Source organism: Neofelis nebulosa, chromosome 1 (genome assembly GCF_028018385.1).
Source record: "Neofelis nebulosa isolate mNeoNeb1 chromosome 1, mNeoNeb1.pri, whole genome shotgun sequence".
In the NCBI taxonomy this organism is placed as follows: domain Eukaryota; kingdom Metazoa; phylum Chordata; class Mammalia; order Carnivora; family Felidae; genus Neofelis; species Neofelis nebulosa.
In genome coordinates, this window is record NC_080782.1 from 115,049,105 (window position 1) to 115,062,125 (window position 13,021).

The following is a 13,021-nucleotide window of genomic DNA, read 5'->3' on the forward strand; positions in this document are numbered from 1 at the left end:
ATACACCACATCTTCTTTATCCATTCATCCGTTAATGGACATTTGGGCCCTTTCCATACTTTGGCTGTTGTTGATAGTGATGCTGTAAACACGGGGGTGCATGTGTCCCTTCGAAACAGCATACCTGTATCCCTTGGATAAATACCTAGTAGTGCAATTTCTGGGTCGTAGGGTAGTTCTGTTTTTAGTTTTTTGAGTAACCTCCCTACTGTTTTCCAGAGTGGCTGCACCAGCTTGCATTCCCATAAGTTGCATCCTTTAAAAAAAAAAAAAGTTTACTTATTTATTTGGGGAGAGAGCACGAGTGGGGGAGGAGCAGAGAGAGGGGGAGAGAGAGAATCCCAAGCAGGCTCTGTGCTGTCATCTCAGAACCCAAAGCTGGGCTCAGTATCATGAACTGTGAGATCATGACCTGAGCCGAAAGCAAGAGTCAGATGCTTAACTGACTGAGCCACCCTGGCACCTGAGCTGCATCCTTTTGACATGTCCCATTAGGCTTATATACTAGGCTCATTTCTTATTTTATTGTGCCAGATCTGAAAGTAGCTGTTTATATGAGGATCCCTGTTTTGTTTTGTTTTTCATTTAGGTTTTCAGCCTTAGAAACCAAGATTGAGAAGCTGGGTGTGCTCAGTGTTACTAAAAACTATATTTTAAAAACCATGAGTTTATATCCAGTTGAAATTTACTAACATTTGATTTTTCTCCACCTCCTCCCATTCATATTTGTATCTTCCTTCTCGCACACTGAAAACCCTCTTCCTTGGTGGCATCAATATATTTCTTTTTTTTTTTAATTTTTTTTTAACGTTTATTTATTATTGAGAGACAGAGAGAGACAGAGCGTGAACAGGGGAGGGGCAGAGAGAGAGGGAGACACAGAATCTGATTCAGGCTCCAGGCCCCGAGCTGTCAGCACAGAGCCCGATGCAGGTCTTGAGCTCAGAAACCGCGAGATCATGACCTGAGCCGAAGCAGGACACTTAACCAACTGAGTCACCCAGGCGCCCCAATATTTCTTATTCGTATCCTGTAAAATGCAAAATGCTTTGAGAATTACAATATCACTACTGAAACCAAATATGTATTTGCTTTCCTTTGTTCTTGAATATATCCCACCAAGAATATACAGTCAGAAAACTGGTCTCGTTAAACTATAAATATATTAAAAAAAATTTAAGTTTACTTATTATGAGAGAGAGAGAAGAGAGCGCATGCATAAGCAGGGGAGGGGCAGAGGGAAGGAGATAGAATCCCAAGTAGGCTCCACACCATCAGGGCAGAGCCTGATAATGGGGCTCCAACTCACTAACTGTGAGATCATGACCTGAACCAAGATCAAGTATCAGATGCTTAACCGACTGTGCCACCCAGGTGCCCCATTCAGCTATAAATATTTTAATTAAGTTAGAAATCAACTGTATTTTTTTAGTCAATAATTTCTCCTTGCCATTTAGTTCAACAAACCTAAGTTGCGTCTGTTTCAGTCTCTGTATTAGTCAGTGAAGGCACAGAAATAAATAAGATACTGTTCTTACAGCTGCAAAACTCACAGTCTAATACAGAAGAAAGGTAATTCAAAGATTATAGTCAAGTAGTGAGAGGACCAAAAAGTTAAGTTAGGGATGCCAAAGCATTACAGAAGAGAATCATCTGACTCAGCATGGGTAGGGGTACCTTTAGAGGAATTAAGAGTAAGTCTTGAAGGACAAGTTGGAGTGAATCAAGTGAAGAGAGGGGCAGGGGTAGAAGAGTGTGATGACAAGAGAGACCATATCATATGCTGGGAAATAGCAATAGCAGGGAAGGTATCTTGGTCATGAGAAGGTGATAGTTTAGAAGGTGATGGAGTAAAGCAGAGGTCAGACCATGAAAAGAACCTCTTAAGCATCTAGACTACTTCGCTTTGCTTTTACTCCTACATAAGTTTTTTTTTTTTTAATGACATACAGTATTGTATTAGTTTTACAGGTACAACAATGATACATGTGTATTTTGCAAAATGATCACCACAATAAGTCAACATCCATCACCACACGGTTATAATTTTTTTCTTGTGATGATAATTTGTAAGATACTCTCTCGAATATACAATATTGTTAGCTATAGTCACCATGTTGTGCTCATTACTGTACGTCCCTAGGACTTACAGCTGGAAGTTTGTACCCTTTAACCACCTTTACCCATTTTGACCTCCTACTAACCCCCCTGCCCCACAGACTGGCAACCACCAATCTGTTCTCTGTATCTAGGTGTTTTTTTTTATTATTTTTTTATTTTTTATTTATTTTTGGGACAGAGAGAGACAGAGCATGAACGGGGGAGGGGCAGAGAGAGAGAGGGAGACACAGAATCGGAAGCAGGCTCCAGGCTCCGAGCCATTGGCCCAGAGCCCGACGCGGGGCTCGAACTCACGGACCGCGAGATCGTGACCTGGCTGAAGTCGGACGCTTAACCGACTGCGCCACCCAGGCGCCCCGGTGTGTTTTTTTTTTTTTTTTGTTTTGTTTTTTTAAGTTCTACATATTTGTGGATCATACGGTCTTTGTCTTTTTCTGATGTAATTATTTCACTTAGCTTAACATCTTCAAGGTCCATCCATGTTGTTAAAAATGGTAGGATTTCTTTCTTTTTTACAGCTGAATAATATTTATACACACACACACACACTGACACACACACATCTTTAACCATTCATCCATTCGATGGATGGTTAGGTTTTTTTCATGTCTTGGCTACTGAAAATAATGCTGCAGTGAACATAGGGATGCAAATATCTTGTTGAGAAACTAATTTCATTTCCTTTGGATAAATACCCAGCAGTGGAATTGATGGATCATGTGGAAGTTTTGTTTCTATTTTTTTGAGGAAACTTCATACTGTTTTCCATAGTGGCTGCCCCATTTTACATTCCCTGAGGTGATGTCTCATTGTGATTTTGATTTGCATTTTCCTGATTAGTGATGTTGAGCACCTGTTCATATGTCTAGCCATTTGTATGTTACTTTTAGAAAACTCTTCAGATCCTCTGTGCATCTTTTAATTAGATTGGTTTTTGCTACTGAGTTGTGAGTTCTTTGCATATTTGGGGTATTAACCCCTTATGAGACACATGATTTGCAAATATTTTCTACCATTTAGTAGGTTGACTTTTCATTTTGTTGATTTTTTTTTTTCTGTATAGAAGTTTTTAGTTTCGTATTCCACTTACAAATTTTTGCTTTTGTTGCTTCCACTTTGGTGTCCTATCCAGAAGATTGTTGCCAAGAATTTTTTTTTTTCAACGTTTTTTTAATTTATTTTTGGGACAGAGAGAGACAGAGCATGAACGGGGGAGGGGCAGAGAGAGAGGGAGACACAGAATCGGAAACAGGCTTCAGGCTCCGAGCCATCATTCCAGAGCCTGACGCGGGACTCGAACTCAAGGACCGCGAGATCGTGACCTGGCTGAAGTCGGACGCTTAACCGACTGCACCACCCAGGCACCCCATGTTGCCAAGAATTTTTATCCGTGTGTTTTCTTCTAGGACTTTTACATTTTCAAGTCATATGTTTAAGTCTTTAATCCATTTTGAGTTAATTTTTATGAGTAATGTAAGATCAGGGTCAGTTTCATTATTCTGAATACAGTTATCCAGGTTTTCCCAGCACCATTTTGAAGAGACTTTTTTCCCCTTACTGAATATTCTTGACTCCCTTGTCAAATATTAGTTGCCTCTATATGCGAGGTGTATGCCTAGATTCTTCATTTAGTTCCATTTGTCAATGTGTCTATTTTCATGCCAGTACCATCCCATTTTGGTTACTATCGCTCTGTAGTATAGTTTGAAATCAGGAAGTGGGAACTCTCTAGCTTTGTCTTCTTTGTCAGGATTGCTTTGGCTTTTAGGTGTCTTTAGTGGTTCCATACAAATTTTAGAATTGCCTTTTCTTTTTCTGTGATAATTATCACTGGAATTCTGATAGAGATTGCATTGATTCTATGGCTTTGAGTAGTATGGACATTTTGACAGTATTAATTCTTCCAGTCTATAAACATGGATTATCTTTTCATTCATTTGTGTTTAAGTTTCTTTCATCATAGTTTTATAGTTTTCAGTGTCTAGATCTTACACCTCCATGGTTACAGTTATTCCTTTATCTTTTATTGGTTTTGATGCACTTGTAAATGAGATTGTTTTCTTTTTTAAAAGTTTTTTGTAATATTTTTAAGCTTTTAAAATTTATTTTGATAGAGATAGAGAGCAAGTGGGGGAGGGGCAGAGAGAGAGGGAGACAAAGAATCCCAAGCTGGCTCTGTGCTATCAGCCCAGAGCCTGATGTGGGGCTTGAACTCATGAACCCTGAGGTCATGACCTGAGCTGAAACCAAGAGTCGGAAGCCCAACTGATTGAGCCACCCAGGCTCCCCTCTTTATTCTTTATTTATTTTTTAGATATTTCATTGTTAGTGTAGAGAAACAGCTGATTTCTGTTCTTTTGTTGTTAGTTTTGTATCTGCAACTTAAAAACTTTTTTTAAATTGAAGTATAGTTGACATGCAATCTCGTATTAGTTTGAAGTGTACCAAGTAATGATTCAATATTTAAATATATTATGAAATGGTCAACCAGTTACTTTGGTATTATTTTGTTTTTGATTTTTTAAAATGTTTATTTATTTTTGAGAGAGAGACAGAGCATGAGCAGGGGAAGGGCAGAGAGAGAGATAGAGAGGGAGGCACAGAATCTGAAGCAGGCTCCAGGCTCTGAGCTGTCAGCACAGAGCCTGATGTGGAGCTTGGACCCACAAATGGTGGGATTATGACCTGAGCTGAAGTCGGACGCTTAACTGACTGAGCCATCCGTGCACCCCTATTTTGGTATTGACTATATTCCTTATGCTGTACTTTTGATCCCATTACTTACTTTATAACTGGAAGTTTGTACCTCTTAGTCTCCTTCAGCTTTTTCCTCATCACCCCCCTCACCCTCTTGCCATTCCACTCCCCTCTGGCAACCACAAGTTTGTTCTCTGTATTTATGAGTCCATTTGTTCATGTGTTTTGTTTTTTACATTCTACATATAAGTGGAATCATGTGGTATTTGTCATTCTCTGACTTTTTTCACTTAGCATAATAGACCTGCTACGTCTATCCATGTTATGACAAGTGGTTAAGATTTCATTCTTTATTTTTTTATGGCTGAATAATATTTCATTGTGGATGTATATATACACATACACATACCCCACACACACCACATCTTCTATTTCCATTCATCTATTGATGGACACTTGGGTTGTTTCTATATTTTAGCTTTTGAAAATAATGCTGCAGTAGACATAGGGAAGCATATATATTTGTGATTTAGTGTTTTCTCTGGATAAATACTGAGAAGTGGAATCACTGGATCATATGGTAATTCTAATTTTAATTTTTTGAGGAACCTCCATACTGTTTTTCATAATGGCTGCGCCATTTTGCATTCCCTCCAGTAGTGCATAAGGGTTCTCTTTTCTCCACGTCTTTGCCAACATTTGTTATTTCTTATCTTTTTAATAGTAGCCATTCTGATCAGTGTGAAGTGATTCTTCACTGTGGTTTTGATTTGCATTTCCCTGATAATTGGTGATGTTGAGCATCTTTTCATGTGTATGTTGGCTTTCTGTAGATGTCATTTGGAAAAATAACTATTCAGGTCCTCTGAATAGTTTTTTAATCACATTGTTTGCTTTTCAGTGTTCAGTTGTATGAGTTCTTTATATATTTGGATATTAACCCCTCATTGGATATATCATTTGCAGTTATCTTCTCCTATTCAGTAGGCTGCCTTATTGTTTTGTTGATGGCTTCTTTCTCTGTGCAAAAGGGATTTTTTTGTTTGATGTAGTCCCAGTAGTTTATTTTTGCTCTTGTTGCCCTTGCCAAAGGAGAGAGAGCCAAAAAATACTGATAAGAATGATGGCTAAGAGTTTATTTCCTATGTTTTCTTTTAAGATTTTCATGGTTTTGTCTCCTGTGTTTAGGTCTTTAATCCATTTTGAGCTTATTTTGGTAAGTGGTGTAAGAAAATGGTTGTTTTAGTTTTTTACTTGTAGCTGTCCAGTTTTTCCAACACCATTTATTGGAGACACTGTCTTTTCCCCATTGGATATCCTTGCTTCGTTTGTCATAGATTAATTGACCATATACATGTTGGTGTATTTCTGGGCTCTCTATTCTCTTACATTGATGTTTCTATGTTTAGGCCAGTACCATAATGTTTTGATTATTACAGCTTTGTAGTATAGTTTAAAATCTGGGATTGTGATACCTCCAGCTTTGTTATTCTTTCTCAGGATTGCTTTGGCTACCTGGAATCTTTTGTGGTTTCAGACAAAGGTTAGGATTCTTTGTTCTTGTTCTGTGAAATAGGCTGTTGGTATTTTGATAGGGATTGCCTTGAATCTACAGACTGCTTTGGATAGTATGGACATCTTAACAATATTAATTTTTCCAGAGCAGGAGCACGGTTTATCTTTTCATTTACTTGTGTCATCGTCCGTTTCTTTCATTAGTGTTTTACAGTTGACAGAGTCCAGGTCTTTCACCTCCTTGGTCAAATTTACTCCCAGGTATTTTATTCTTTTTGATGCAGTTGTAAATGGAATGATTTTCTCATTTTTCTCTTTCTGCTGGTTTGTTCTCAGTGAATAGAAATGCAACATATTTCTATATATTGATTTTTGTATCCTGCAGCTTCACTGAATTAATTTATTAGTTCTAACAGTTTTTGGTGGAGTCTTTGGTATTTTCTATATGTAAGATGATATCATCTGCAGACAAAGACATTTTACTTCCTCCTTTCTGATTTAGATGCCTTTTAGTTCTTTTTCTTATTAATTAATTATTTTAGAGAGAGAGCATGCGAGCAGGGGAGAGGGGCAGAGGGAAAGTGAGGGAGGGAGGGTGAGAGAGAGAGAGAGAGAAAGAGAGAGAGAAAGAAAGAATATTAAGCAGGTTCCATGCTTAGCACCAAGCCCGATGTGGGGCTTGTTCCACAACCCTGGGATTATGTCTTGAGTTGAAATCAAGAGTTAGATGCTCAACCGACTGAGCCACCCAGGTACCCCAGTTCTTTTTCTTATCTAATTGTTCTGGCCAGGAAATTCCAGTACTTTGTTGAATAAGATTGGTGAGAGAAGGCACCCCTGATTGTTCTGGGGGGAGGGATCTGATCTTGGAGGGAGAGCTTTCTACTTTTCATCTCCATAACAAAGTTATGTACAACCCTCATTCTGTCAGCATATTATGTAAATGTTGAGAAATCTCCTTGAATAAATTGACTTTAAGTTACAGATATGAAAACTTAGTTGAGTATGTTAGTGTGCTTGTCATATATAGCCTTTATTATGTTGACATATGTTCCTTCTGTACCCAAATTATTGAGCATTTGTATCATAAAATGATGTTGTCATTTTGTCAAAAGCTTTCTGCATCTATCTGGTGTATTACATTTATTGATTTGTAGATGTTGAACCGTGCTTGTATCCCAAGAATTAATTCCTCTTGTTCATGGTATATGATCCCTTTCATGTGCTGTTGAATTGGTTTGATAATGTTTTGATTTTTTCCATCTCTATTTATCAGGGATTTTGGCCTATAGTTTTCTTATAGAGTCCTTAGGGCTATGTTATCAGGGTAATGGTGGCCTCATGAAATGAGTTTGGGAGTGTTCCTTTGTCTTCATTTTTTGGGTAAAATTTGAGAAGGATATTAACTCTTTAAATGTTTGATAAAATTCACCTGTGCGAAAATCTAGTCCTGGGCTTTTCTTTTTGGGGAGTTGATTACTGATTCAGTCCCCTTACTTTTATCAGTCTGTTCACTTTTGCTTTTTCCTCATGATTCAGTTTTTTTTTTTAATTTTTTAAAATGTTTTTATTTATTTTTGAGAGAGACAGAGACAGAATGAGAGTGGGTTAGGGGCAGAGAGAGAGGGAGACACAGAATCTGGAGCAGGTTCCAGGCTCTGAGCTGTCAGCACAAAGCCCCATGCGGGGCTTGAACTCACAAACCATGAGATCATGACCTGAGCTGAAGTGGGACGCTAAACCAACTGAGCCACCCAGGCTCCCCTCCTCATGATTCAATTTTGATAGGGACCTTTTTATGCTGCCGTGATGTCACTCTCCCTTCTTAATTTCTTATCTGGACACTGCAGTTATCTTCTGACTTTGTACCTGCCTCTGCTACTACCTGGTTTGATTCTTTAAGATGCTACTAGAGTGATCTTTACAAAATACAAATGCAGTCATGCCACTTGGTGCCAAGGATTTTTCAGTATCTCTCATACCATGTTTTTTCTCCCTCTTCTCTTTCTCCCCCTTTCACCCTAGTCACACCCTCATCCTCAGTATATCTTTATACGCGTTGAGAAATCTCCTTCAAATTAACTTGAAGGGGAAATAGCATTTAGTAATCTCAAAAATAAACTCTGACAGGAATTTCAGTACTGTGGGAAAAGGAACTTGGTACATGATGCCTTTGCCTCTTACATCATCAGGTTAGCCCAAGTTTATCTCTACATGGTTGGCAAAGTAGGAGGGCCATGAGGCCTGGGCTATGGTGATTCTGGGTTAATTACAAAGTGGTAAGACTGGCTTCAGTCATGGATGGAGTCCTTTAGTCACAGATAATGCCTATCTATTGTCAAATAAATTCACAAAGTTATCTAGATCACAGTAATGGTATATTTGAATGCTCCATATGCAGAATTTGCTACCTGCTAATCAAGCTTTAGTGGTAAACATTTCACATCAGCGCATATAATTAGACATTGATTTTCTCTTCAGAGGTTAGTTTTCTAGCATCTGTAATCAGCATCTCCACTTTCTCCCCATCTCATAGCTCTTTGAAGACAAAAGTCCTAGACCCACTTTTCCAAAATGGCGATTCTACTCCTGTTTTCTACCTTCTTTTGTTTTATAAGCCTGGACCAAAATCAGAGATTAATAAGTGGCTAGCCACAGGTCAAATCTAGCATATGAATTTTGGTTAGCCTACAGTTCCTAATCCAAATTTTAAATTAGTTTCTAATGTTTAAAAACCAGGAAATTACAGGGGCGCCTGGGTGGCGCAGTCGGTTAAGCGTCCGACTTCAGCCAGGTCACGATCTCGCGGTCCGTGAGTTCGAGCCCCGCGTCGGGCTCTGGGCTGATGGCTCAGAGCCTGGAGCCTGCTTCCGATTCTGTGTCTCCCTCTCTCTCTGCCCCTCCCCCGTTCATGCTCTGTCTCTCTCTGTCCCAAAAATAAATAAAAAACATTAAAAAAAAAAAAAATTTAAAAACCAGGAAATTACAGATAAAATCCAGATTTCCAGCTTCTTTTGAAAATTTAAAGGCTTTGGCAGTACTTTTTGTTTTGTTTTGTTTTGTTTTTTTTCCCCATTTCAGTGTGGTGAGCTCTGACCCCTTTCTTGGATGTGAATTTGGTATGAACTCTGAGGTTGGCCACAAGCCCTGCTAAAGACTCTTCTAGCCACAAAGAAGTATTTGAGTCTATGCCCTTGGGGTCACTCATTCATTCATACAAACATATATTGTGTATCCAGTGTACCTGGCAATTCTTGGTCACTTACATAGGTTCTTCTCCTTCACATAACATTGTCACTTTGATTTCTTTTTTTTTTTAAACATTTATTTATTTTTGAGACAGAGAGAGACAGAGCATGAATGGGGGAGGGTCAGAGAGAGGGAGACACAGAATCTGAAACAGGCTCCAGGCTCTGAGCTGTCAGCACAGAGCCCGACGCGGGGCTTGAACTCGCGGACTGCGAGATCATGACCTGAGCCGAAGTCGGCCGCTTAACCGACTGAGCCACCCAGGCGCCCCGTCACTTTGATTTCATCGAAGCAGAAATGGAGGTTCAGAGAGTCAAATGGCAATTGGCAGAGCCAGATGTGATCTAGGTTATGTTTCATGCTCTCTGGTTTCTAGGTCCATCCTAATGACCTACTTTAAAAGGCCCATCCTTTCCTCCCTTATGTCATTTTAACCTGAGATTTTTGCTTACAGCTTAAAATTAAGAAAGGACAAACCCAGGGGTAGCTTAGTCGGTTAAGCATCCAATTTCGGCTCTGGTCATGATCTTGTGGTTTATGAGTTCAAGCCCCGAGTCAGGCTCTGTGCTGACAGCTTAGAGCCTGGAGCCTGTTTTGGATTGTGTCTCCCTCTCTGTCTGCCCCTCCCTCACTCATTCTCTGTCTCTGTCTCTCAAAAATGAATAAACGTTAAAAAAATAAATAAAGGACAAACCTAAAAATTGTCATGACACATAAAGATAGTTTGCGAAAGTTTCTGTTAGTCACTGTTTTCCCCAGTGGCTTCAGTATTTCATGCATTTTATTTTGTAACAAGTGTATTACTGTATTAGTTCATGTATGTATTCATTGGCTTTTCTGTGTAAGCATGATATACCAACATTTTTCTAGATTATCTCTAACCTGGCAGTATCATCCTTTTACACAATTATTAACATCACTTAAATAGAATCAAAGAACAATAGAATTAGAAAAAAAATTTTTTTTAACATTTATTCATTTTTTTTTCTTTAATTTTTTTTTTCAACGATTTTTATTTATTTTGGGGACAGAGAGAGACATAGCATGAACGGGGGAGGGGCAGAGAGAGAGGGAGACACAGAATCGGAAACAGGCTCCAGGCTCTGAGCCATCAGCCCAGAGCCCGAAGCGGGGCTCAAACTCACGGACCGCGAGATCGTGACCTGGCTGAAGTCGGACGCTTAACCGACTGCGCCACCCAGGCGCCCCACATTTATTCATTTTTTGAGAGACAGAGCATGAGTAGGGGAGGGGCAGAGAGAGAGGAAAGACACAGAATCCAAAGCTGGCTCTAGGCTTTGAGCTGTCAGCACAGAGCCCGACGCGGGGCTCGAACTCACAGACTCTGAGATCATGACCTGAGCTGAAGTTGGACGCTTAACCGACTGAGCCACCCAGGCGCCCCACAATAGAATTTATTTTAATTCCTGAGGCAAAAACCTGTTCTCAAAAGTAATGTTTTCTGAAAATGACACAAGTGTACCCTTCAGCAGTAATATCTAGAGGCTATATAAAAGACACACATTTTCAAATAATACAGAAGCTTTAAAACAGATGTAGACACAAAATGCCCTCTGAACCCACACTTACTCAGTGACGTTACCTGTTTTGCAGGGTTGATTCATCTTGTTTCTGATGAGTTTGGTCCTGTGAAAAATGACTACTGGCAGAAAAATGAAGGATAAAAGTGGAAATGAGTACATAACCACAGGTACAATCTAAGACTAAAACTGTGGGGCGGGCCACGTGAGCTCGCTGGCTGGTGTAGCTTGAATTGCAGAATGACTGAAATTGCCCCATTTCTGCATTTGTGAAATGGAGTATAATCACTGTGTTCCAGGGTGTGACTGACAAATACTAGCTGGTGAGTAAATCTTCATTCCCATTCTCAGCAGGTTAATGTAAGAGGACAGTTTTTGTTTTTTTTTAAACACCATATGATTTAAACAGTTGTGTGAACAGAATCAATTAACAGAATCAATTAAGTTTCATCTATGCTACCTGGGAACAGTAGTAGTATTTATGTGAAAGTACATAACATGTAAAGCCACATAAGGTAGATTATGTTAAAAAGAGTTAGAATTTTCACTTAAAATCTATTAAAAAAAATTTTTTTTAAAGAGTTCCTCTTCTTGCCAAAAAACCCTTAGATGTTGATAGTGGGGGGGGGGGGCTGTGAATAAATGGGGCCAGGAGGAATATTGGAAATCTCATACACACACACACACCATGCTATAATATATGTGACTTTTATGTATACATGTAAGATAGCTTTAAAAAAAAAATATATATATATATATATATATATAACATATATACTAAAGCCCATAGGTAAGCTGGAACAAAGGCAGTCCAGCAGGGGTTGGGCCCCAGGGAGAGAAGGCAGCCTGAAGGGGATTAGGAAGATTGGAGATTGGTTACATGGGTGGAGGACTTGAACAAGATATATTGAGGTAAATGGGAGTCAGAGTTTTTACTGTCCAGGAAAGGAGTTAAAAATACGTAAAGAGGGACCCTGTTTTTATTTATTGATTTATTTAAAGTTTATCCATTTATTTTGAGAGAGAGGGGGAAAAAGAGAGATTCCCAAGCTGGCTCTGTACTGCCAGTGCAGAACCCGACATGGGGCTTGAACTCATGACCTGCAAGATCATGACCTGAGCCAAAATCAAGAGTCAGACGCTTAAACAACTGAGCCATCCAGGCACCCCCCACTTTTTAAAAAAAGTGCATTTTGAGAGAGAGAGAGGCAGAAAGAGAGAGTACCATCCTATTTTTAAATACCAGTTTCCATCAAAGAAATCTTTGGAAAATGGCTTATCTCCAGGCTGAAGTGGAAGACACACAAGATAGGTCTGAAAGTATGGAAGTGTTCAGAGAAGAATGGTGGCTTGCCAGTGGACAGAGAAGCTAGCTTTCAGAGGCACCCAGTGGCTAAGGATGACAATTTGAACAAATACATGATGACAATAATGGATTTGCTCTCACTGAATAGGAATCTGCAAATCCATTTTGTTATAAATAATAAGTCATTATAGCAAAACGCCCATTAATAAAATACAGAAGGAATGCAGGAACTAGAAAATCACCATTTGGCAACTAACAGAGTAATAATTCAGAATTCAAGAAAGCAAAGAGCAGAGAGTTAATGGTGAATGAAGAACAAACTATGTAGCCTCAAAATATTACCTCTGCAAAATACTTAACATAAAGCTACATATTAATTATAAAGGGAAAGGATAACTTTATATTGGTGAAGCCTACTCAGATGATCAGTTAATATCACCAGCATCCGGACAGACTGACTTTGTAAGCGCCTCCTGGTAAGACACACTAAGAAGAGAATAGCATCACCTCTGTGATATTCCTGTAACAGGCATACTCTGAATCCAGTCATGAAGAAGCTTGAAACTCCCAATGGAGGGACCTCTATAAAACA

At 39.2% G+C, this 13,021-nt stretch overlaps 1 long non-coding RNA gene across 2 annotated transcripts in view; it reads left to right on the plus strand.

Annotated features, from left to right (window-relative positions):
- The window catches only part of LOC131512944 (uncharacterized), a 61,211-nt gene that overhangs the window by 16,239 nt on the left and 31,951 nt on the right, over positions 1 to 13,021 (plus strand). For both annotated transcript variants that reach the window (XR_009262396.1, XR_009262397.1), the window contains exon 2: positions 11,197 to 11,293. This is a non-coding gene — a long non-coding RNA (uncharacterized LOC131512944). The remainder of the gene's footprint in view (positions 1 to 11,196; positions 11,294 to 13,021) is intronic.